The following is a 23,522-nucleotide window of genomic DNA, read 5'->3' as shown; positions in this document are numbered from 1 at the left end:
AGTCGTTCACAAACTGGGTTTTTCCAGAATTCGTGCTGGGTGGATCCCACAAAGATGCAGTCAGGAAGCCTTCAGGAAGCCCCGGGTCCTTTAAATCACCTCCTAAGCCCTGCTGCAGGAGCCCTGGGGTAGCGGCGGCAGGGCTCTGGCGGTGATTTAAAGGGCCAGGGGCTCCCAGCTGCGGCTACCACAGCGGAGCCACAGGCCCTTTAAATCTCCACCTGAGCCCTCGGGTAGCAGCAGCAGCCGGGAGCCCCTAGGACTCCCTTCCACTGCGGTAGTGGCAGACAGAGCCCTGGGCCCTTTAAATTGCCCTTGAGGCCCAGGGCTCCCAGCTGCCTCTGCAGGTGGTACCACTGGGGGTGATTTAAAGGGCCCGGGGCTCCTAGCCACCGCTGCCACAGCCAGAGCCCCGGGACCTTTAAATCTTGATTTAAAGGGCCCAGGTATTTCTTCCAGTTGAGGCCACGCCCCCTGCTCAGGACTGCGTTGTACCGGTAAGTCCTTTAAGTTACTTTCTCCTCAACCAGTGGTCAGTCAGTCTTTGGTTGTAGCCTCCCACCCTGCTGCCCTCCCTCTCTGCCTCTAGGCTCCCTTCTCCTGGGAGCTGGGGGGTGGAATGGAGACCAGCCCCAGTGGTCAGCTCTGGTAGTCCAGCTGGCTTGTGTGTGGCTGTGAGAGGGGTTAAGGCTGGCAGAGTCCTCAGCGACCTGCACACCTGCTCCCTTATTTGCAAAAGCGGGGGGCAGGGGCAGAGAAGGGGACCATTTGAGGAGACAACCACAGCCAAAGTGCAATTCTCATCTCAACAGAGAGGCCTCTGCTACATGCTCTCCACTTCAGCATAGCCTATGCTACACTAGCGGGTGCTCCCACCAGGGCTGTGCCCACTGGCAGTGTAATGGTGGGAGAAGTTAAGAAAACGCGTAGGTCCCGCTTCAAGCCCTACTCTTGCAGTTAGGCAGAATCATCTTATTAGACTCACAGAATCTTTAGGACTGTCCCTCGAGAGGTCTTCTAGTCCAGTCCCCTGCATTCATGGCAGGACTAAGTATTATCTAGACCAGTGGTTCTCAAACTTTTGTACTGGTGACCCCTTTCACATAGCAAGCCTCTGAGTGTGACCCTCCTAATAAATTAAAAATATTCTTTTATATATTTAACACCCTTATAAATGCTGGAGGCAAAGCGGGGTTGGGGTGGAGGCTGACTGCTCGCAATCCCCCATGTAATAACCTCACAACCCCCTGAGGGGTCCCGACCCCCAGTTTGAGAACCCCTGATCTAGACCATTCCTGACAGGTGTTTGTCTAACCTGTTCTTAAAAAATCTCCAAGGATGGAGATTCCACAACCTCCCTAGGCAATTTATTCCAGTGCTTAACCACTCTGACAGTTAGGAAGCTTTTCCTAGTGTCCAACCTAAACCGCCCTAGCTGCAATTTAAGCCCATTGCTTCTTGTCCTATCCTCAGAGGTTAATGAGAACAATGTACCTCCCTCCTCCTTGTAACAACCCTGTATGTACTTGAAAACTGTTGTCATCTCTCAGTCTTCTCTTCTCCAGACTAAACAAACTCAATTTTTTCAGTCTTCCCTCATAGGTCATGTTTTCTAGACCTTTAATCACTTTTGTTTCTCTCCTCTGGACTTTCTCTAGTTTGTCCACATCCTTTCTGAAATGTGGTGCCCAGAACTGTACACAATACTCCATTTGAGGCCTAATCGGCACAGAGTGGAGCAGAAGAATTACTTCTTGTGTCTTGCTTACAACACTCCTGCTAATACATCCCAGAATGGTGTTTGCTTTTTTTTGCAACAGTGTTACACTATTGACTCATATTTAGCTTGTGATCCACTATGACCCCAGATCTCCTTCTGCAGTACTCCTTCCTAATTATTCCCAAAATAAGCCTGGTTTAAACCAATGTAAGAATGTCCACTTCGCTTTTTTCTCCAGTTTCATAGAATCATAGAATATCAGGGTTGGAAGGGACCTCAGGAGGTCATCTAGTCCAACCCCCTGCTCAAAGCAGGACCAATCTCCAATTAAATCATCCCAGCCAGGGCTTTGTCAAGCCTGACCTTAAAAACTTCTAAGGAAGGAGTTTAACTAAATCAATTTAAAACTTCATGCCTTAACTTAAAATTGAGCAACTTTCACATGTAGACAAGCTCATACACAAGGTCCTGTATCATGGTAAAAATCCTGTCGGTGAAAGAGGGTTGAACTCCGAGTACCTTCAGAGCCCATTATTACAGCATCAGGAATGCTTTAGCCAGGAAATGGCATTCATAATTTCTGTTGTGCCAAACCATCTGTAGTTTTCCCATGGCTATTTATTTTTTGTATGTGAAATAAAGCCTGTAAAAAGCAGACAGATTTAGTTTCCGCATAACTATGAAACTAAAATGAATCACACTGTTTAAAGAGACGTGATCAAGTTGATTTGTTTGGAACTAATGTGTGGGTTTTTTAAAATCCAGTTTCTGATTACGGGCTTCTGTAAATAATTTTTGTTATGTGATTTGGATTATTTACAGGATGTGCAGTCAGAGCTTTGATTTTTTTTTTAAATCCAATCATTCTTTTTTGTAAAATTATATTTTTAATAAGGGCTTTTTGAGCAAGGGAGATGTTGACTCTGTGGGAAAGTGAAAGGACAAGCCGCAAAGTGCTGTCAAATGCAAGAAGTAAACAACAAAAAATAAGAATTTTCCCTCACATCTTTTAGCTGTAATCATCTTAGGGGTTACATTGGATACACACAGAAATGTGATTTTTCAAGATGATGATGATGCCCCTTTAGAACCTAGCAATCGCTGATTGTGTCTCTCTTCTCCCAGGTCACCCATAACAATCATGCAGTGATGAAAAAAACCTGAGAAGAGTTACAAAATGTTTTGAACTGTGTAGCTGCTGCAGCCAATGTGACACCATGTCAGTGGAGCCTTTTTCCTCAATGCATGTGTCTCTTAAACTAGCATTCAGAGCCAACCTTGCCACTCAGAGATTAGTGATCTCAGTTAATGCAGGCAGTTACCTTATGTTTGGGTTAGGGCAATTCTGAGGCAGATAGTGTGGACCATGAGGAGTGACAAAAGAGTTGTCCTCATTATTATCATTCTAACGTCAAAGTCTTTGGGGCTGTTACCATAGTTTAGCAAAAGGGAGTATGGTGTAGTGGATAAGACACTGGCCTGAGAGTCAGGAGGCCTGAGCTGTTTCCTGACTCTGCTACTGATCATAGAATCACAGAATCATAGAATATCAGGGTTGGAAGGGACCTCAAAAGGTAATCTAGTCCAACCCCTTGCTCAAAGCAGGACCAATCCCCAATTAAATCATCCCAGCCAGGGCTTTGTCAAGCCTGACCTTAAAAACTTCTAAGGATCTCCCGTGTGACCCTGAACAAGTCCCTTCAAGTAGCTGATTGCGATTAATAGTAAAATGTTGTTTTAAGAAGTTTGAATACTTAGTAAAGTGATTGATTTTGAAATCAAACCTGCTGCTTAGGTACTGTCCTGCTCCTTGCAGGATGAGGGCCTAAGAGCTTCCTACAGTGATGAACATCTGCCTGTGTGAGTTGGGTGTTGCCATCTAGGCTATAAATCTAACAGTTTTCCCTACTTGTTGCTATCCATCTGGATGTATAGATTGTTATGTGGTCTCCGTTACCATGGTATCTGAGCACCTTGTTTTATTTATCCTCCCAGTACATCTGTGAGCTGCATTGTACAGCTGGGAAACTGGGGCACAGCAAAAGTTAAATGACTTACCTGTGATAACCCAGGCAGTCCATGGCAGAGTCCAAGCACCCTAACCACTGGATCAGCCTGCTGCTCATTTCAGTTTTCATCCCAGTTGTATTTGTTTTTCCACCATCCTCAGCTTTTTAATTGATTTGACTTTAACTGAAGACTAAACAAAAATACATTTGTCATCCTTTTGGAACCTTCTCTGTTCCAATATTTATTATACATAAGTTAGCCCCAGGTGGTACTTTACAGCAATGTTGTCCAAAAACAAAATCTAAAGCAAAAGTTAACAAAATAGTCTGTTTAAATTTAGTTTGATGCCTGGAAGCCCTCTTTTCAAAACTTGATAATTAAGTTTGAGTTGCAATATGATAGTAATTTATAGGCATGGTGTTAGGGTAAAATCATACCGTTAGGCTAAAAAGCAATGTATGAATAGATTTTTAAATCCCTTATCTGTGTTAACAGTAAAACCGTAGACTAATAAAACTAGTTTTAAAAATCTTATTACCTTATCATCATTAGTACTTTTTTTACTTTAATTCTTTCAGACAGGTGTCCATCCAATAATATATCTTTGCAGACGAGGTTCAAGAAGTGATTGGGTAATCATGGCTCATTATGATTGTCTCATGCTTTGTCTATTTTGCATATTCAAATATTTTATGGAACTTTTTAATTATTCAGATGACTGAGATGTTTGCTGAAACCAAGGGCCCAGTCCTGCAAATACTTAAGCATGGGTTTGATCCAGTGCTTATTGAAGTCAATAGAAAGACTCCCACTGACTTCAACAGACAATGGATCAGGTCCTAGGTGCACAACTTTATTCGTAGGGGTAGTCCTGTGTGTGTAAAAACTGCTCACACGCTTAAGAGTTTGCAGGATCAGGTCCTAAATTAAAGACGTTAATTACACTGGCTGCTCCCCCCCAGTTTAGTTTGTGGGGTTGCTCAAAGCATCACAGGATTGTATAAGTTGCCTTGTTCCATCAAGCAGTTCAGTTTAGTATACTTGGATACATTTTGTCGCCCTTTAATCATTTGGTGTTAACCCTTTGGCTCCTGTGGGTATCTCCTATCTTAATCTCTCCTTCTAAGCTAGGGGTTTTCAAACTTCATTGCACCACAACACCATTCTGACAAAAAAATTACTATACAACCCCAGGAGAGGGGACTGAAGCCTGAGCCTGCCCAATCCCTGCCACCCTGAGTTGAGGGGCCAAAGCCCCACTGCCCCAGGTTGGGGGGCAAAGCCAAAGCCCAAGGCCTTCAGCTGCAGGCAGGGGGCCTGTAATCTGAGCCCCACTGCCTGAAGCTGAAGCCCTCAGGCTTCGGCCCCAGACAGTGGGGCTTGGGCTTTGGCTTCAGCCCCTGGCCCCAGCAAGTCTATGGCAGCCCTGGCAACCCCATTAAAATGGGGTCCCGACCCACAGTTTAAGAACTGCTGTTCTAAGCAGTAACTTGTGATAGAAATGCTGGGATTCTAATGACCATATAAGAGAAACCAAAAAGTCAAACCTTTGCAGAAAATCTGTAGAGTTTGAATAACCCCCTGGAGGCTTGGGAGATGAATTGCTGGGGAGACTGCCAAAAGTCCCTGCAGATTTATATTAACTTGGAGAGCATGGGTAGAAACCTGGGTTTGTGTTGCCCTTTCAAAATGTAGGATAGCTGAAGCAAGAAAGGTACCAGCTGAGTAACTCTTTGTTGGGATCTGATGCATCATCATCTTTATAAGTGGAAGACATTTTAGTAATTTTCCATGCCCAGGGACAGCAGTTTGTACTTGGAGAAACATTTATGGCATATGCCAAAAGGTGACACACACAGGATACTGCTCCTTCCATTAATCTAAAATCTGAGCAATCCCTGCCTGTTGCTTTTTAGGTGTGAACTAGATCCTCTCTTGCTATACAGATGTCCATAATGATGTGATCAGATTAATACCTCAATGTATTATTAACTAACCCCTTTAATCCTTTTAGCTGGTGACTTCCCAAGTGCTCAGAAAACATTTGCCCTGAGTCTGAGGTTTCTCTTCAGTGGATTGTGTAGGTAATGTTACACTACATTTGTATTTTGACATAATGTGGTAGGAAGCTGATTTATTTTATGGGCAGACCATACCTTTACTTTCCATGTATCTTTTTATTTTGCCCAGTAAATACAGGGGAAGTTCATCCTGTGCTAATTAAACACTTTAGGCAGAATCCTTTCTTGGCTCCCCACTTCTCACCAGATGTTCCAAAGCAGAGCGCTGCAATGAAGTTTCATATTAATTACTAATGTCCCATTCCTGCAATGATCTCTATGTGGACAGATGCCTGGGGCTCTGTGAGGGTTCAGGAGTTCACATGCATGGAGTTTATTGCAGGATTAGGACCTAAGACTGCACCACTGTTCTAGAATATATTAGAGAACTTTCACAGGTGAGGTCTTCCCTGACCTCTTACCCAGGGGTTTTCAGAACCCAAAGCAGTGCCAACTTAACTGTTTCTCTCCAGGTGGTGTCAGGAATAAATCAATGGGAACACAGCACTTCTGTCTGATAAATGATTGATACGAGCAAGTGTGCTCTTATCTAAAACTACTATGTATTAGATATTAAGCACACGCACACACATACGCAATAGATTTAGGACATCCCAGATATATTTACCCACAGTCTGAGATGGTTTCCAGTGACCACCAGCTGGGCTTCCAGCCGGGTGCTCTTTCTGTCCTGCTGATGGGGAGTTTAGATGTCAATTCCTTGCCCGAAGAAAAGCTCCCTCTGACTGCTTCGAGGTATTTACTTTCACCTAATCTTTTATAGCTAACTCTGACAAAGCACATAACCTATAGTGACTCCTAATGGGTCAACCTAATAGCCTCCGCCGGGTCACCAATTTTCCTAATTTCAACAAACTACTCATTTTCTCAAAACATTTCTAGTATTTCCAGCTATAACAACAATATGTCAGGGACACCTAAAACCAAGGTTGCTATTCACTCACTCTCTTCCATAACTTTCTTCCCCATCCTCCCATTCTGATTAACAAACTGCACGTATGCAACCATCTGACCTTGTCTCACAAAGGCCTAAGATTATTCCTAGCTATGTTATGTTTGGTTTTCAGCTGGCAGTGGCTAAACATACAAAATGGCTGACTGTGGTACTGTCAAGTTCTGAGGTACATGCAAGAATGTCAAGTTCTGAGGTAATAGACCCACAGTGATTAAAATGATCGGGGAGGGGGAACCTTTGGTGATGTGATAGCCTTATTTTTATAATTGTTGTTTGCTCGCTTAAGGTTAAATCCTACTTTCATTTGCAGCCTGTTACACCCTACTGAAGAGAACAGAATTGAATGGAATGTGGGCAAGAGATGATTTTGGCTCTGTCTAATTCACAAACGTTGTAATCTGTGGTGCATCATGCATGCATTATTGCAAACTAGTAAGGTTCTGCCAGTATCATGCTAACTTCTATTAGACACTTAAATGTGACATGATTCCTTAGCTGACTATATGTGTGTCGGGGGTGGAACCTTGCTTCTCTTACCTATGCTAAAATTCAGGGTCCAAAGCAGCTCCCATTGAAATCCATGTGTGTTTAGCCATTGACTTAAATGAGAGCAGGATATGGCTCTCTGGTCTCTGCTTTGTACTATCCCCAGGAAAGATGTTACAGATTGCCTTTGTTTTACAGGGCTCTGCATGTCATTAAATCATAGAGAGGTCATCTGGGTATTTCTCAGGGTGAATCTATATCTCTAAAATAGGCTGAATAGTCATGACTGAACATTGTCTTGGTAATGACATCATATAATCTTTATGATAGTAGTTCTTTGCACTTAGGCAATTTAACCCCTCTCATTTGAGGATCAAAACATCCCAGTAATACATGATTTACAAACTGTGATGCACTAGCTTAGAACAAATTGGAAACCGGTGTACTTATGTGTTTAAGCTCCATGGAAAAAGTGTAACATCACTGATGCTTTAACCACATTGTCATAAAAACAAACAACCCCACTCTTGGTCCCTGTGAGAAATGACTCTGAAATTTTCCTTTCAGCTTTTCCAGCAAATTGCCTGCTTGGTAAATGTTGCTAATAACCTGAAAGCTTATTAGTTTGTCTCCTAGGAGTTTTGTATATGTATTTCCATGGCAGTGTAACTTAGTCCGCAAATGTCATGTTGGCTACCCTCCGCTTTCTGCAATAACGAAAATGGCAGGGTACTTCAGTGGTTCACAAGTTTTATTCTGATTGTCCCTTGAGCCTGGTAGGTGTTTGATACCGACCTTGCCAAAGGGAAGGTAGCACTGTGTTCTTGTCCTGTGCAGGTTTGGTATTATAGGTAGGGCGACCAGACAGCAAGTGTGAAAAATCGAGTCACTTTTGGGGGAGGGGTATGGGAGGGAGTTAAGTGCCTATATAATAAGACAAAGTCGCTAATATTGGGATGGTCCCGATAATATCAGGACGTCTGGTCACACTAGTTATAGGAGGTCTGAGAAATAAGGGTGAAATTCCTGAAGAAGTGCAAAGACAAAGGGAAGTTCAGGCTGTTTCTCTGAGATCTCAGGAGACCAACCTTCAAATGTGTTTGTCTTCTACTTCCAGCCTTTCTGGAATGAGGACCAATGATAGCATGTGGATTCTTGTTTTCACTGATGGCAAATAAATATGATAATGCTCTACTTCGTATTAAAATACTTAAATCAAGAGACTTCCCTATCAGTGATGTTAGAATTCTTATGGGCTGTGCTACCTTGTAGCATGACAGCATCAAGCCAAGCAGAATTGGCCTGGGCCAGTACTTGGAGCGGGAGACTTCTATGAAATCCCTACATGCTACAAGAGGGTGCTTTGGTGATTCAGCAGGTGGTGCTCTGAGTTAGCACTGAACCAGTGCATTAGTATGGTATTAGGAGGTGCTGTGTTCCAGACTAATTTCAAATAGGGTCCTGTCTTCTTAGTCCATGGTATTTTTTCCCTAAGAATAGGAGCGTTAGCCTTGGTGCCCAACTTGTGTAATTGACTCCCCTTGAGTGTTAACTAAAAAAGCCATTCCTCACTAAAATATTGTGTAGTATGGCTGTGTACCACTGAAACAGCTCCTGTGTTTCACCCAAGAAGTGGCTGCAATTCAATGACAGAAAAACATCCCTGTGTATAATATGTACAGACTTGCAAAGCACAGTGGGGTCCTTTTGAAATGAAAGAGGTCATATACATCGAAGATCATTCTCATGTTAAATCAGACACCCTTGTGATGACTTCTTGTCATTTCCGATAGGTGCTCCTCTGATGCTAAGAACTGTAGAAACTTAGATCCAGATCTTGTGACCACTTACATGCAGGTGTAACCCTCATTATATGAGTAATCCTACTGAAGTCAATGGAACTACCCATGTGAGTAAAGTTGCATGTGACCGTAAATGTTTACAGGAATAGGGGCTGTGATGAGTCCTCCCAGAGCCTGAGTGTGATGAGTCATCAGAGGCAATTACCTGCAGGTCTCGTCATAGGCCCCACTCCATTCAACCGCGGTTCAGTCAATCCACAGGTGAGGACCCACCCAGTGGATCCCAAGGCAGGTATATAGGCTCCTAAGCGGAGCAGAGTCTCTCCAATCTGCTCAGTGTCACTACTTGCCTGAGAGCATTCCCATTGCCTGCTAGTTCTGACAGACTGCTCTAGACTGTGCCTGTTTCCTCGCTAGCCAGCCCCTGCCCGAACCTGCATCTGCCCCGGCAGTTCTGACAGGGCCTTAATGAAGTATAGGAGTACTTGTGGCACCTTAGAGACTAACCAGTTTATTTGAGCATAAGCTTTTGTGAGCTACAGCTCACTTCATCGGATGCATACAGTGGAAACTGCAGAAGATCTTTTTAGTGATCACTTTAGATAAGCTATTACCAGCAGGAGAGTGGGGTGGGGGGAAAGAAAACCTTTTGTAGTGGTAAACACCCATTTTTTCATGGTTTGTGTGTATAAAAAGATCTTCTGTACTTTCCACAGTATGCATTCGATGAAGTGAGCTGTAGCTCACGAAAGCTTATGCTCAGATAAATTGGTTAGTCTCTAAGGTGCCACAAGTACTCCTGTTCTTTTTGCGAATACAGACTAACACGGCTGTTACTCTGAAACCTGTCATTAATGAAGTATATATGCATGGGGCTGGGCTATATTTCCGCCCCTATTCTTTGTGATTTTTCACACCTCAGCTTTAAAATCCCTTTACCGGAATGGATAAAATATTCTCCCTGACAGTGTCGCAAACCTCATTAATGAGCCTCTGGGTGACACATGCTGTTACTTGGGGTTCTGTGTAGCACTTTGTAGAAAAGCAACCCTCTTTGCCATCTTTCCAAGCTCCAGGATTTCCAAATAAAGTGTTCTCCTGCAGTTAGCTTCTCAATGACTCAAACAATTGAATCGGCGTCAAGTCACCGTGCCCATAGCTCATTCTTGTTTGGCTAACAAGTCAAGGATTCATTTGTCTCCATTTTTATTATGTTTGCCAAAAATCAGTAAACACAACGAATGATTATTTTTCGGCAAGCAAGCGCCATAGCACCAGAGTGACTCAGAGCTGTCTTAGTACATCTGAAATTTACTGTGCAATTTTTACTATTTATTCCTGTCGAGTATAATTCACTTACAGAGGTTTCTCTGGCATCCTAGTGTGTGTGAAACTGTAATAGGAAAATATTTCCTATTTAAAATTAAAAGATAATTCACCTACATGCCTTTTCTTTATTTTAGCTGTTTGCTGACCCTCGCTAAATCAATTCATGTCTTTGCAAGAAGCAAATTAAGATCACAGTAATAGATGAATTTATAGTATGAGTATTTAAATATTTCTTCTTGTCAGATCTATTAGCTATTTCAACTTACAGATTTAGGGTCAGATCCTGCAGACCTTCACTTACAATCACGAATTGTCCAACTCAGACTAGTGAGTGGGGCTACTTGCAGTTGTACTATGCCTGGGTGTAGGTGGTTCCAGGACTGGATTCGTAGACCTTGCAATTGCTTCAGTGTGGGTGGGCCCTCATGCCAGAGATGCTGTCCAATTAAATCAATGGGAGTGGATGTGGGCATCAGGGTCCACCCACGTGCGTCTGATTTCAGGATTGGGGCCTTAAACATAAACCTGTGAAGAGCAATGAATAAATCAAAAGTAACATTTCAATCGGATGTAATCACCGGTAAGCTGTGATATTAACATCTAGTGTGTTATGTAGATCCACTAAATAGCTATCTGTTATCCCAGTACTCCAGTAAATATGATTCTAAGTTAAACAGCTGTGAGTGCAGGAAACAGTTCTGCTCTGATTACGGATTTAAAGACAGGATTTTACTCCCCTAAAGCTACGAATCTGATGTATAATACTCTGAATAAAGCAAAGAGCCCATCAACAGGCTAGCTATGCGCCTCACATTCACAGAGGTAACGCTACATATGTTGCAAGCATATTGAAGATATCTGCTGAGCAGACACATTGTGTTATGAATAGAATCATCTACAGCTTAGCATTTACAATTTAAGATTACCATCCAGAGATGATGGAGGCAACGGAGCAGGGAAGGATATAATGAACTGAGACACGTTGTTCTGTTTTATATAGGTTTTTATATCACACTCATTTCCAGTCGTGCATTGAGCAAAATGATTAATATCTGTTTCTTATTATTTGTTCTCTCATACTTTCCCCAGGATGAGAAGAGTGTGAAGTGGAATGTCTTGTTTTTGTGGGTGTTTTTTTTTTTTAATGTACATGCGGCAATGTATTTATGATAGGGAAGACAAAGTCAAAGCAATGTGCCTTGAACTTGGAGTGGAAGGTTGTGAGGTTTGTGATGGTCCTTCATTTCTCGGGGAGTTCATTCCATAGTCTTGGACTGGCCCTCGAGAAAGTTTTGTTTCCCACACAGACAAGCTTTACCCTTACAGTGGAGAATTCCATGGTGCCAGAGGACAGGAATTGTTCACCAGAATTTTCATACCAGAGATCATTCAGATAGCTTTGGCCCAGGTCATTGAGCAACTTGAAGATAAGGACCGAGACCTGAACTTGATTGGATATTCTATGGGAAGCCAGCATTAAGAGAGGAGGACAGGTTTGATGTGCTCATGGTAGCCTGTGTTGCTGAGGAGATGTACTGCAGGGTTCTATTCTAGTTGGAGTTTCCTAAGTGATGTAGGCTTCATGCCCAGGTATATCGCATTGCTGTAGTCCAGCTGAGAAGTGACAAAGGCGTGAATAAATGAGGCCAGGTCACTATCTGCCAGCATGGAATGGTGTCTCCTAGCCAACTGGAGTTGGTAGAAAGTATTACTACTGAATGCTGCTATGTGAGAGCTTAGTGTCAGTAAAGAATCCAGGAGCACTCCTAAACTGTGGACTAAATTGCCCAACTGTGCGTGCATCCTCAAGCAAAGGGGACTGCAACATGGCTGCAAGACTCTTCAAAATGCTTTCCTTTGTCCACCAGCAACACTTCTGTCTGGCTGGGGTTCAACTATCTGAAGCTGAACCCGAGCTTCATCCACAAGCTGATCTCATCCAAGCACTGGGACATCTTGGTGGTATTGATCTAGTCATACGTGGTGAAGGATAAGTAGAGTTCTGTGTCATCGGCATATTGCTGGCTCTGGAGTCCGTGGTGTCTGAACTGTTCAGCTAACGGCTGTACATAGATGTTGGAAAGGGTGCGAGAGAGAATTGAGTCTTGTCGGATTCCATAAGCGAGGGGTCTGGTTGTGGATGTATAGTTTCTCAGCAATACTCACTGGGTGCATCCTCCCAGCTTCCCACATGTTAACACTGGATCTAGACAAGCCCACAGTCAGGATTCTATGTTATCAGTAGAGCAGGTTCAAATATCTTCAATGAAGTTTTGATTAAATGTGTTGGTTTTGACAAGATTTAGAGCAAGCCTACCAGTGAGTGACTCCATAGCACAGTGATTAGGGCCCTGCCCTGGGATGTGGAAGACCCAGGTTCAAGTTCCTGCCTGATCTAGAGTGATTTGGGATGGGAAAAACTCTGCTCTGATTCAAACATGAACTTGCATCAGGCTAGTACCCTAGCCATGAGGCTGGGCTCTTGTCTGACATGACCTGAACCCGGAAAACCTCCCTGAATCGAAAAACTCAGGGTTCAGTCTGAAAACAGATATTCTGTCACAATTTCATTTTTGTGAAAATGTTGGAAAGGTTTTTGTTTTCGTTCCACATTGGAACGCCAAACAAATTTTGAAACCTTGAAAATTGCTGATGAACGGGATTGTCTTGCTGATGCTGCTGGTTACTGAGTAATTTTCATGTACAGCATCTCGTTTAGATAATCTTTTGGTGTAAGTATGAAAAAGCTAGGTCAGTAGGGGAGTTTCCTGTACGTAAGCCCTGCAAGAGTTCCAGACTGGGTCTTAGTCTGCTTATTGACCTCTCCAGCTGGGACATGCCTTTTCCAAGGGGATCGCATCTCTTTCCAAATCCATTAACCAAAGGATAACAAAGCATGGCCTCCCGTTTCAATGAAGGGTCTGGTCCCGCACGCCTTCTGCACCCAAAATGTTCAGTGACTTCGAAAGGAATTCCAGGTGCACTAGGAATGCAGTATCACCTCCGAAATAAGAAAAGGAGGACTTGTGGCACCTTAGAGACTAACCAATTTATTTGAGCATGAGCTTTCGTGAGCTACAGCTCACTTCACCTCCGAAATGTTTCATAGCTTTGTGACTCAAGCAGGGCTGGACTCCGGGAAACAAGGCATGAACCTCAGCTCAGTTTGTGCAGATGCCCATGGGGCAGGATTATAAACTGGCTGCTTGGGAGACACAGTGATTGCTGTATTGGATCAGACCAGGGGTCAGTATTGTCCACTGATGATGGCCGGTGCCACCTGTTCAGAGGAAGAAATGCTGTTGGCAGTGGAGGCAGTAATGGGATAAACCACCCATGGAGAAAGAACAGAAGACCACAAAAACAGCCACACTGGGTCAGACCAATGGTCCATCCAGCCCAGTGTCCTGTCTTCCGACAGTGGCCAATACCAGGTGCTTCAGAGGGAATAAACAGAAGAGATATAACCCTGGATGTTCCTGTTGTCCATTTAGATGTCGAATCCTCCTTTAAAATCCACCAAGGGTCTTGGCTGCAGTGATATATTGTGACAGTGAGTTCCACAGGTTAATTGTCCATTGTGTGAAAAAGCAATTCCTTGTAGTAGTTTTGAGTGTGTCAGCTGCTAGTTTAATTTAATTTTCCCCTTCTTCTTGAATTGTCAGGAAACGTTCCCCATCTACCAGAGAGATAATGGAGGGTATCTGTGCAAAGGCAGCCTTGGTTATAAGACTGGCATCATGCCCCAGGCAAGGGGAGTTTTCTGTTCATCATCTTGTTTTATTTTGACCTCTCATCAGCCAGTAATCCTTGAGAAAAGCCCATTGCTGACTACATATGTCTTTCATTCCTGCTGAGTTATTCCACTGTCTTACAAGTTAAAATACACATTTTTGACCCTACAGAAGGTTAAATTTCAACTAATCTATGGTATGAAAAACGTTGGTATTTCAAACACTCGTATTTTATGTGTGTGTGGCAAATGCTTTTCTCAGCAATGATAATTTGGGCCTTGAACCATCAATCATCACAACTAATGCATGTTCTCTAACAAGCTAGGAGGAACTCTGTTAAATCTTGACTGTGTGGGTTAGCAGACTATGCAAAAGTCCCCTGCTTTTTTGGAGAATAATAGTAAAATGAAAAGGGCTTGGAAAATGGAAATGCTACTCTGAGGAGTGTGTTTTGACAGTATGGCAATGTTTCAGTTTCCTTTTACTAGATGAACAAACATCCCTCCAGGGAAACATAGGCCCTGATCCTTCAATGGTCCCCTGAGTCCCAGCCCTAGCAACAGGCCCCTCTGCCATCCTTTTGATTGTCAGAAGGCCCATGACTCTGTGGCACTGAAAAAGCTTTTTCAAAAGACAAATGAAACACTAAGTTCCCTGCACCCTGCCACCCAGCAAAATGAGATCCACAAAGGGAAGCTTTCACAAAAGTGAATGTGACAAATGTATTTTTGTAGCCCAACTTGGGTGAAAGTAGAAAACAAGCAGAATAAATAGCAAAAAGCAAATGTCGATGTTTTCTGATTTAATGATCAAAGGTGGTGTCAGTAACATGGGTAAGGAGATTTGTTTAAACAGACACAATCTTTTTTAACCTGATACTGTTCCTTTTAATGAGCTAAGTATACCATTTGAAATAATATCTCTTCTTCTCAGAGTTTTGTTTATGCTGTGCTCTCTTGAGTCTGGATTTGTTCATTCCCTACAGGCTTCTTATTTAAACAACACATATTTCTCTGTACTGGAAACTCTGAATACAAATCCAAGGATGAAACATAATGCAACTGAACCATCAGTAAAAGCTTTAGTGTATGTTTGGATGGGCAGCGGAGGCTGATGGCTGAGTCAGGTGAATGCTCCTCAGAGATGGTATATGCTGTTTGTTTGCACTGCATCTTCTTGCAAAACGGGGCTAGGAAAATAAGTACTTGGGAATAGCAGAAAATTAATGTATTCCAGTTCTAATGGGACCGAGGGGTTTGACTCCTACTGTAACTGAATTAGCTAAATGGTCCCCAGCGTTACGGACAATGTGCCTGGGCTACGTTGCTGAATAACCAACCTAGAATCACGCAGCCTGGGCACAGATGGCGAGACGGTGTCTGTTAAATACATGGAAGCTGTTTAAGGATATTTAATGCCTGTTGCAGCATCCCTGGCAGACACGAACAATCTAAAACACCAGCACGGCCCGTGCCTATTCTGTGGCAAGCAGGTACCCAGCAGCGGCCAGAGAGCGGGAAGGGCTTCAAGGCTGGCTAACTCCCCTGATCTGGCAGGGTGAGGGGTCGGCCAGGCCCGACTGCCCCTTTCCTTGTCTTGGGGGAGCATCTAGGCCCCCTAGGCAAGGAGCAGGGCCCCGCTGTGTCAGGTGCTGTACAGAGGAAGACCTAGCTTGCTTTCCTGGTGCCACTGCTCCTGGACGCTGCTCTGGCTACCCCCAGTTTAAGCCTGGGAGGAGGCCCCTGCTCCGCGCACCCAGCAGCCTGGGCCCTCTCTCTAGGGGGTGCCCTCCTTGCTCCCGGGGCCCTGCCCCCTTGCAGCCTGGGCTCCCCTCCGCGGCCAGGGGCAGCCTGCTCAGAGCAGCCCCCTCCTTAGCCCGGAGGGTCACCGGGCTGCCCCGCGCCCATTGCAAAGCCCCGGGGCCCCCCGCGCGCGCGGCCCCCGCCCGCCCCCTGCACGCGCGCGCCCGCCCGCCCCACCCCGCGGCTCTCCCCGGACGCCCGGCTCCCGCGGCTCGCGCTCACTCCAGCCGCGCCCTCCTGCAGCCGCGTCGCTCCCGAGCCCCGCCGCCGGCCCGCACGAAGGTGCGCGAGTCTCTCGCTCTCTAGCATCGCTGCGGGGCTGCGGGAGCTGGGCGGGGGGCTGCCCGCAGCATCCCTGCTGGGCAGAACTGGTCCTGGGGGCTGGGCGAGGGCGCCCTGGTTGCGAGCGGGGGGCTGGCTGGGGAGGGGGGAGTTTCGCCGCCCGGGCTGGCTTGTGTCAAGCGCACCGGGCGAGCAACTCCGCTCCAGCGGGAATCGCCGGGGAGAGCGGCGCCGCGGGTCTTTGTGCCGGCTGGGTTTCGGCAGCCGAGCGTCCAGGCGTTTGCTTCTCTTCTGCCTCCTCTTTTTTTGGTCTGCTAGCTCGGGGCAGCCTCTTGCCAGGCGGCAGCTTTGCGAGCCAAGAGCACGGGTTTTCGGGTGTCGGTGGCGCCTGTTCTTTATTTGACAGTAAATTGCGGGTTTAGCAAGTATTTCACCCTGCTGCTGTGCAGCAATGCTTTGCATCTGGGGCTGGCTTCCTTCGTTCCTGTAGGAAGGGGGCAAAAGGGTGGTTGACTTGCCTGAAACGTCTGATAATAGGTGTGTGGGGGGAACCCCAAACCCACTGTTTTTTCAGGGATCATATGATTATTAGGTCTCAGAGTAGCAGCCGTGTTAGTCTGTATCCGCAAAAAGAACAGGAGGACTTGTGGCATCTTAGAGACTAACACATTTATTTGAGATACAGCCCACTTCATCGGATGCATAGAATGGAACATAGAGTAAGAAGATATATATATATATATAATATATATACACACACATCTACCTTTTCATGTTCTCTGTATGTATATACATATCTTCTTACTCTGTGTTCCATTCTATGCACCCGATGAAGTGAGCTGTAGCCCACGAAAGCTTATGCTCAAATAAATGTGTTAGTCTCTAAGGTGCCACAAGTCCTCCTCTTCTTTTTATGATTATTAGGTTTTTTTAAATACGGGGTGATGCAGCCTGGTGAAACCTGGAAGTAAGCTGTGAAAACTAGACCTGGTTATATATGACTATATAATTGCAATGCTAATGCAGGTAATAATTTTAAAAAGTCAGTCAATGTCTGTTGTACCCCCCTTCCTGCTCCCCACATTATGGCATTAGATACTTACCCAGTCCTGCTAATTCGAAACATGTTCATGGCTTTGATCCTGCAAACACACTTGAGAATAACTTTACACTTAGGCAGTGTAGTCCTAGTTGTATTGGTCCCCGGATATTAGAGAGACAAGGTTTGTCATCTTGACTTCAAAGGGATTACTCACATGAGTAAAATTATTCACAGATGTATTTGCAGGATTGGGACCTCTATTTCCAGTCTTTAGTAAGCAGGCAAAAGGTGTGTTAATGAATATGATTTCTGTCTTGTTCACATTTTATGGCTGCAGCATCATGTTTTGCTTAGGAGTGCAAGTATGAGTTTGTTTGCCATCTAGAAATTGATCTTGCGGTCATGTGAATATATAACCAACTTAATTTTAATTAATTAAACTGTAGACTGTAACAAGAATATTAACAAATCAGACTAAAACGGTTTGTTCGCCGATCTATTTTTTTATCTTCATTCTGAAAAGTCCTTACGAAGAGATGGATTTGTACTCTACAGCAGAGGAAATTGATTAAATTGTTAAACCGTGATATGTGCAAACCACCTCAGAGTAAATAGATGATACATGTAACCAAATATGGCTTCGGAATTTATAACTTCTACCTTGTTTTTTTAAAGAAGCGAGACAACAGCCTTTTCCCCCCAAGTGCTGCATTCTTGAATGCAGCCCAATTTCTAATTTCTGCTCAAGAACTTTGGTCAATAAAAATTCAATCTTGTGCGATAACTGCTAGAAAAATGCAGGAAGGCATTTCTACACTAACATCATACATGCAAAAATAAAAAGCCAGAGGAACCAAAGAATGACTTGCTCAGTTCTTAGCATGAATCTGTGTAGGCTTATGTGCCAACTCTGGGCTTGACGGTGCAGTCCATTTCTTAGCCACACTACCAGTGTCTTCCCTGGGAGATTTGGCTGAACAAGGACTATTGGATTGGGCTCTTTACGTGTTTCTTAACACAAGTGCTACTTTTGCAGTGAATTATGGCAATCCTCCATATATGCTGGTGCAAATCTGCCTCTGTGTGTAAATATTGGCAATTGTCCAAAAAAGGGATGATGTGTGAGGTTTTCAAGCTCTTGAAAATAAACACACGAAAGCTTATGCTCAAATAAATTTGTTAGTCTGTAAGGTGCCACAAGTACTCCTTTTCTTTTTGCGAATACAGACTAACACGGCTGCTACTCTAAAACACTAAAATCTGTCACTTCTTTTGGAAACTGTGTCTTAATTAAATCATACCCACCTATATTATCCAGCTGTATGGCATGAACAAGCTCAGTAGACATGTCATTAGGGGTAGCACTGAACAGCTGGATACTATAGTAATAGACCTGCCTGGGACTAATGCTGATCTGAATTTTAGGACAGTACTTTATAAATTGTCATGTATCTGTTTTGAGGTAGTGCTGACCCTCCAAGCCACATCGCACTAGGGACTGTACAAAGCTATAACAAATGTACACTTTTTAAAAACTCCCTCTCTCACCCAGAAACTAATGTTTCGGGCTCCGAATGCTTACATTACAAGGGGCTTATTCCATTTTAGGGTGTACAGCTCCCATCACTGTTTCTGTGTTACATGTGAATTGCCGAGAAACTTGTGTCCTATAGAAAGGACTTCAGGGTTCTGAAGGCTGTGGACACCCTTCCCCTGAAGTAACTCAGAAACAATCATTACAGGTACTGCTAATGTGCTGTGTTTGTATTGTGCCGACTGACTTGGGGTGCTGATCTGGGACTGTGGATTCTAGACTGTACTGTGATACAGATCTCTAATGCTGCAGGCTGGATATGGTATTGAAGCCTAGATTATACCCTCCCATCAGCAATAACTTAGGCTACTGATGCACTTTTAGGCTGGGATTTTCAAAGGTGTTTCCATGGGATTTAGGCACTTCATTCCCCTTAAATTCCTTTGAAAATTCCAGCCTTAATCACTTGGGTTATATTCCTTTGCTGAAGTTTTAATATCCTGGGTGGTAAATTATTCTCTCAGCACTTTCCACTAGAGCCCTGCAACAGAACTAGGATTCCACGGGTCCCACAGGACCCACTGCCATAATAGCAGAAGAGGATAAAATGTACTTTATTGCGGTTGGGATTGAGTGGGGAAAAAACCAACAGACTGGCAATTTGCAAGAAAACACTAAATCTCTTGTCAGTTTGTCATAAATAGAATTGCAGCAACGTAAATCAAGTTTTTCTTTTTTTTTTAAATAAAGTTTTTAATACTTAAATTTAAGCGAGGAATACAAAGAGATTTGATGTCTATTGTAGCAGGACTTAAAGTATTTTTTACATGGTTTAAGCAAGATTTGTTTTATTCTTTTAGTGGTAAAAATTGTGTCTGAATTTTGTAAATGTGTGCATATAAACCAACTTTTTTTAAAAAATAGCATAGGGGAATCTGTCTCTCTTGTGGGATCTAAGGTTTTTACAGGTGGAAGTGAGATAAAAACGCAAGGAACAATGCAGGCGCAGGTGGGAGTGGGTATTGTGGAGTGGAATTAAAAAAATAGTCCTGCAAACGGCTCTACTTTCCACTCTCATAGTGATGGACACACACTGAGCTTCCAACACAGGTGCTATTACCATGCACATTTTATATGTGGGGAAACTGAGGCATAGACCACATAGTGAGTCCATTTCAGAGCTGGCATTAAATGAGACCATGTTGCCTCTTACAGCAAGTTGAGCCTAACTGAACTGACTAGACAGTATGTAGCTGGAATCAGGGTGGATCCACGGCTCTGGACCCTATGTGCCACAGGAGTTCTAGGGAACAGCATTTGTATCATGCCAGGATATTGAAAAGTTACCATGTGGCATCCTGCTGAGGTGCAAACATTGCAGCATCGTCCCCTGTCCTTGTTTAAGGTGACCTGGAGTTAGTGCGTTGGCGTCTTTGAAAACATACCTCTTATCCCCCCGTACTTCTAGCCCATAGTCTTCTCTAGAGCTACTGTACTTGTGTATAGCACTTAAAAGCAGTGATGTTTTGTGTAACTCTATGCTGTATTTATGTAACTTTTGGATACATGGCAGCATTTTTGTTTGCAAAGGTAATGGAAGTACTTTTGTTATTGTAAACCTTACCAAATTAGGGCTTGTGATTTTGCAAAAGGAGACATTTTACGCTTTACAAACAAAACCGTTGAGTTCATGTTATTGATGTGTTACGTCTAGTTATAAAAGAAGGGGCTGGAGAAACCACAACAGAAATGCCCAAGTTCAGTCGCTCCCGTTCTGATTTTGGCAGAGTGACTGTGGGAGGAAGAAACACCTCATGTTTCATTTAGATTACTTTGATTTGGAAAGGAATTTTAACCAGATGTCTCTTGAGATACCAGGATTCTGAAGGATTAAATGTTCAGATAAAATGCATGTTTCCATTTTCACCGCATACTTCTGGAGGGCGGTGCCATATTTTAGCCTTGATCCAGCTGTCCCTGCTTCCACAGCATTTCATCTGAAGCCAGTAGATACTTTGCACAAATAAGGGCTGTTACACCTCTACCCACATATATACCGAAATCACGTCATTTCTGGACCAATAAAAGCATGATATGATTTCACCTGGAGTCAGATCTCTCAAAAGTCGCCTTGCAATTGGGGGTGTGATTTTGTGGGAGGAAAGATTTCCTAGTGGTTAGAGTGCTGCTCTAGGGCTTGGGAGACCTGAGTACAAGTTCCTATTCCACCAAAGACTTTCTGAGAGACTTTGGGCAAGGCATGTATCTTCTCTGGGCCCTCAGCCCCCGATAATAGCACTTCCCTACCTCACAGGGTAGTGGTGAGCATAAATTAAAGATTGTGAGGTGTTCAGGTGCTGTGGGGATAAGGGCCAGATAAGTACCTAAGATAGGTAGGTTCTGCAAAGCTTTGAATGCCCCCAACTGCTGTTGCCTTTGAAGAAACATAGAGGTGCCCGGCAGGTTTGGACTGCAGATTCCCTAAGGCCCTGAGCCTGCAAAGACTTATGCATGTACTTAACTTTACACCCAGTGTGTTGTCTCATTAAGCAGGTGCTTAAGACTTGCATGATTGGGGCCTAAACTTGCCAGGCTAGTGAGAATAAGCTGTTCACCAGAAAACTTTGGGGGAAAAGACCCTCTAGATTCTCACTTGGCAAAGCTCACCAACTTCCTGGCACTCACCCATAAGGTTCAGTGTGAAAAGCAAACCTGGAAGCTGCCACTGTTTATGGACTAATGTTTGGCGAGTCAGATACTTTTTTGAGGACAGCCAAGTGTTTACTTTCCTTTACCTTGGAAGTTTATCCCATGAGCTAATTGAAGTTACAGGACTTTTCCTATTGATAGAAATTCATTTTCACATCCAGGGCCCTGTTCTGCAACCCCTGCATGTGGAGAGCTCCTGTTGAATTTAACTATTTGAGGGATCAGGCCCTAGTTGGGAAGTGAATGACACAATTGTGCTTTCCAATTATTTTCTCCTCCCATGGGCTATTTTGAAGCACTGAATGATTTTGCTACATTGCACTTTCCCATAATGTAAATCAATCCATCTATATTCCTTAAAGAGAAATCAAGCCCACCCCAACTGCTTCACATTAAAATCAACTTCCTGACCCAGTCTCCTTCGTCCTCCACATACACCCCCAGTTGTGTATATGCTGCTTTGTTATTGTAGGGTTGCTGATTGTTTTGAGGCAGTGGGCATTGATTAAAAAAACAATACAGCAAGACGTTAAATGACCCCAGAACAACACAAACATAAAGAATGAAGGGCCCAGTCCTGGGCACTGCAAATGCCATTGCAGTCAATTTCTTCAAAAGGAGTTGCGGGGGCTCAGTACCACTTTGGGGGTGTGCAGCCCCTTGCTGATTTAGCACTTTAATGGCCTTTTGCAGATCCATAAGATAAAGCTATGAGAAATATTGGCCCTAACTAGCTGGATTGCTAAGATGGTGAAAAAGGGTTTACATGAGAAGAGAGGCTGTGTGCAAAGCTCCTCATCTGCAGCTTGTTTTTGCTTCCCACTTAGTGAATGTTTTTCCCCTTCTGCAGACTCCACTTGTCTAGCTCATTGGCCTTTGAAGCTATATCTGACCCAGTGTTTAATTTGTAATGAAAGAAGTGCCAGGGCTCAAGCAGGTTTTTTTTTTTACTTTCTAACTGATGTGGCAAGCCCAGAGGTGCTGGGCTATGGACTGCCAAGCGCCAGAGCTATGAGCTGCCTTGAGGTGCTGGGGCTCAGCCCTGGCAAAAATTGAACGGATCTGACTGCAGCCCTCCCCTTGCAGTGGAAAGCATGCTGCAAACGCAAAACAAGCCATTGGCTTGGAAGTGGGGAAGCAGACATGCAAGTAACATTCATGGGAGGTTGTGAAAGGCAGCAGTAAATAAGGGCTGGTGACAAGGTTTGATAGAAACAAGGTATGGAATATAGTAGGGACTTGAAACAAAGCGTGAGGTGGAAACAATGGAATCATAGAAGATCAGGGTTGGAAGAGACCTCAGGAGGTCACCTAGTCCAATCCGCTGCTCAAAGCAAGACCAATACCAACTAAATCATCCCAGCCAGGGCTTTGTCAAGCCAGGCCTTAAAAACCTCTAAGGATGGAGATTCCACCACCTCCCTAGATAACCCAGTCCAGTGCTTCACCACCCTCCTAGTGAAGTAGTGTTTCCTAATATCCAACCTAGACCTCCCCCACTGCAACTTGAGCCCATTACTCCTTGTTCTGTCATCTGCCACCACTGAGAACAGCCGAGCTCCATCCTCTTTGGAAGCCCCTTCAGGTAGTTGAAGGCTGCTATCAAATCCCCCCTCACGCTTCTCTTCGGCAGACTAAATAACCCTGGTTCCCTCAGCCTCTCCTCGTAAGTCATGTGCCCCAGCCCCCTGATCATCCAAAATCAAAAGGTGGGAAAAAGGAATCAAGGAGCAGGGAAAACCAACAAACAAGAAAGACAGACTGTGAGAGTGAACAAAGGTACAAGTGAAACTGGTAGTAGGAGCCATGTTTAATCACAGCGTGTGTGACTAGCATAGCTTCAGCATGAGACTATCATGGTGTAAGGGCACATCTCTGCTACTACTTGGCAGTGCCTTTATCAGCTGGTTATGGCTGACTCTACACGTGGTACATCCACACGCGGCTAGGCTATGACGAGCTGGTTAGAAATGGTGCCGAACTGGTAGTGAAGGCTTTAACCTGACTGCCTTGAGCTGATTGGGGTCCTAGAGATG

General features: G+C 44.1%; 1 protein-coding gene across 1 annotated transcript in view; it reads left to right on the top strand.

Moving 5' to 3' along the window:
• The first annotated feature begins 16,111 nt into the window (after window positions 1-16,111).
• FHL1 (four and a half LIM domains 1) overlaps window positions 16,112-23,522 on the top strand; it is a 64,503-nt gene continuing 57,092 nt past the window's right edge. Inside the window, exon 1 of the mRNA XM_084638857.1 lies at window positions 16,112-16,201. The gene's annotated coding sequence lies outside the window, so the exon portion shown is untranslated. The remainder of the gene's footprint in view (window positions 16,202-23,522) is intronic.

Source organism: Lepidochelys olivacea (assembly GCF_965140295.1).
Source record: "Lepidochelys olivacea isolate rLepOli2 genome assembly, chromosome: 9".
Classification (NCBI taxonomy): Eukaryota; Metazoa; Chordata; order Testudines; family Cheloniidae; genus Lepidochelys; species Lepidochelys olivacea.
Note: the sequence above shows the minus strand (reverse complement) of the source record. Positions and strands in the feature narration are given on the sequence as shown.